The following is a 3651-nucleotide window of genomic DNA, read 5'->3' on the forward strand; positions in this document are numbered from 1 at the left end:
GACCATCCTCTGTCTTATCCCTCATATCATATCCCCAAACATCACCAAGCCCTGCCCACTTTTACCTACTCAGTTTCTCTCCAGTTGCTCTGTTTTCTCCATATGCACTAGTGATACCTTGGCTACATGAAGACCACCAGCAGCAGCCGGGACAACCAGCACCCTGTGGAACTGCATAGGGTGCATAGAATACGCCCTCCCTTCAGTCGGCTTGGGTCAGCTTAGGTCATGGGCCACCTGGACTGACAGCAGTTTCCACAGAAATGCCTCAAGATGATAGAATAATCCAAATCTCTTTGCATGGGGCATGGTGTGGCTATCTGAGAAAATCCTGGCTTTTATAGGAAGGAGAAAGAAGAATGCTTCTTGAGGGGAAGAAACCAACAGGAATGTGCCTCAGGGAAATGTCACCAGAGGAGAGTGAGCTGTAATGAGTATTTTGGCAGATTGCATGTTTCTTGTGGTTCTTGTGTTCCTTGGCCCTGCACAGAGCTACCATTTACTCATTTGACAAATATTTGAGTAGTAGACTCCAGGGTTCAATAGTGAGCAAAAATGCACAGAATTTCTTCTCTAGTGGAGCTGAGAGTCTAACAGAAAGAGGTGATGTTAGTCACAGAATTATGTAATAAGGGAAAGTTCAGCAGACCCAGGGGTGCTGCAAGAGCCTGGGAAGGTGGACTGACCCCAAGAGGGAGGCAGGAAAGATTGCCCCCAGGAAGCAGCACTTGAGCTAAAATCAGGGAGAAAACTAGGCAAAGACACAGCATTCAGGAGGAGGTAGAAGCTGGCCCATGAGGATGGTGGTGTGGAGAGGTGAACCAATACCCAGGTCTTGGATTTATTGTTGAGCTGCTGAATTAACCAGTGCTGGCTCTCTCCCAACCTCTGCACTTCTTGTTTTGCAAGGTTTTTTTTTTTATTTAAAAGCTAGTATGAGTTGGGATCTGTTGCTTTTCTGAGACCCCATCCTGTGAGGTAGACAGGGGCCCTCGCTGTACTCTGGGGGAGCTAAAGATGGAGAAGAGTTTTATAGTGCCTGGAGAAGAGGCCCTTTAATAGATCATTTAAGAAGAGGGTGCTACCGCTAGACTGCCCAGATTCACTTTCTGGCTTTGTGACCTTGGGCTCTCTGTGTCTGTTTTCCAATCTGAACAATGGAATAATGATAGTATCTGCCTCTGCCTGCAAGACCCTGTCCTATCAGACCAACTACCTTTTTACTAGAACTCTCTTCCTGCACTGTACCCCAACTGGACCCTCATTAACACTTAAAATGGGCATGTTTCCCTTTTCTAGATTTTGCTCAAGACATTTCCCTCATCAGAATTAACTTTGGTCCATCTCCCTCTATTGGAATTCAACCCATTCTCCAGAAATCAATTCAAATTTTATCACCAGAATGCCTCTCTCAATTACACCAAGCCTCTTTTATACTTTGTGCCATTTCTGCCATGATTTCTTATGTTTTCCTTTTTCACTACATATTGGTACAGGTACATATGATCTCCACTTCCACTCAAATGTGAGGTTACTGCGGGCAGTCCCTATGGGTATAGTCATATCCCAAGAGTCCTGGGCAGAGGGTCCCCCTCTTGCACCCAGGTTGGAGTGCAGTGGTGCAACCAGAGCTTACTGCAGCCTTGACCTCCTGGGTTCAAATGATCCTCTCAGCTTAGCCTTTCCAGTAGCTGGTACTAAAAGGCGGGCACCACCATGCTTGGCTAATTTTCATATTTTTCGTAGAGATAGGGTTCCACCATGTTGCCTTGCTTGGTCTCAAAGTTCTGAGCTCAAGCAATCCACCTGCCTCAGCCTCTCAACATCCTGGAATGACAGCATGAGCTACCACACCTGGCCAAATGCCGAATACTTTAGTCGTATATGCCTGACACTTCAGGGCATGCAGAACTGCCTCGCTTACTTTTCTTTTGACTCAGTTTATAAATTTTCTTAATTTAAATTTTAATTTCAACATGTGTACATCTTTGAAATAAATAAAATAATCTCTTTGAATGTTTGGCATAATGTAGAAGAAATTGACAAATGGATATCTTTACTTCATTTTCCATCTCAAAATGTGGTAGAAATGTGCTCCCCTAAAGTGATCCCAGTTATTACATAGCCATCTTGTTGTGGTTAATGTAGAATCTTTTTGCAATATCACATGCATGACAGGGCACATCCAAGAAACATTTAAGTGAAGATAATACTAGATTCTTGAAAGTATCTAAACTCTTAAGAGCAGGCAGTGATGATGTTAATTAACAGTAACAATGTCGAGGGACAGGCTTTTGCCCTTCCCTAATAAACATAAAGAGCATAGAAACTCAGCAAATTTGCTCTTATTTTCTTCATTATTTGGTTGTTGAATCAGTAAATGCTTTCCACAGGGGTCATCTTGTTAGTCATCTTGTCATTTTGCTGTGTCCCTTCTTCATCCTTGCACTTTTTCCTTTCTCCCATTTTGGCATGTATTGAGAGGAGTGTTATGTTGATGGAATGCCCTGTCCTGACTTGCCATCTGATTAGAACTTCCCTCAATTTTTAAAATGCTTCTTGATATGGTTTGGATTTGTGCACCCCCCATCCCCAATCTCATGTGGAATTGTAATTGCCAGTGTTGTAGGAGAGGCTTAGTGGAAGGTGTTTGCATCATGGAGGTGGTTTCTAATGGTTTAGCCTCATCCTCCTAGTGCTGTCTGATGATAAAGTTCTCCTGAGATCTGCTTGTTTAAAAAGTGTGTAGCACCTCCCCTGACTCGTTTCAGCCATGTGAATATGTGCTTGCTTCCTTTTCACCTTCTGCCATGATTGTAAGTTTCCTGAGGCCTCCCTATAAGCATAAGTCTGTACAGCCCACAGAACTGTGAGCCAATTCAATCTCTTTTGTTTTTCAATTACCCATTGTCAGGCATGTCTTTATAGCACGTGAGACAGACTAATACACTCCTCCTCAGAAAGCATTCAATTTAGCTGTGTCTTTAGACACATTCTTCCTCTTCAGCAAGATCTATTTGCCTATCACAGCTTGACCTACAGTTCCTACCATACCTGTCAGTAACAAGTAGCCTATAATATCTGGAGGGATTTCATTGAAATCACAGAGGTTCCTTGGTTCTTTACTTTATTAGCAGGCATTAGGAAAGCACATCAACTTTCTTATTTAATAAAGTGCCTGTTGCTTTGAAAAATTGCTCAAAAGAAGAAAAGAGAGGGTTACTTAAAGGTATCACTATAGGCATGGCATGCTGGTTCACACCTGTAATCCCAGTACTTTGGGAGGCTGAGGAGAGAGGATCACTTGAGTCCAGAAGTTCAATACCAGCCTAGATGACATGGCAAAACCCCATCTCTACAAAACAAAACAAAACAAATAAAAGAAAACAAAAAAGAAAAAATATTCAGGCATGGTGGCATGTGCTTGTATTCCCAGTTACTCAGGAGACTAAGGTGGGAGAATCACTGAGCCCAGGGAGGTTGAGGCTGCAGTGAGCCATGATCATGCTACTCCACTCCAATCTGAGTGACAAAGCAAGACCCTGTCTCAAAAAAAAAAAAAAAGCTATCACTATACTATCTATAACTATTCTTAATTAGGATAACTAGGTTTTTTCCAACAGTGGAAACTCCAAACAGACTAAATTGTTG

Source organism: Pan paniscus, chromosome 17 (assembly GCF_029289425.2).
Source record: "Pan paniscus chromosome 17, NHGRI_mPanPan1-v2.0_pri, whole genome shotgun sequence".
Taxonomy (NCBI): Eukaryota; Metazoa; Chordata; class Mammalia; order Primates; family Hominidae; genus Pan; species Pan paniscus.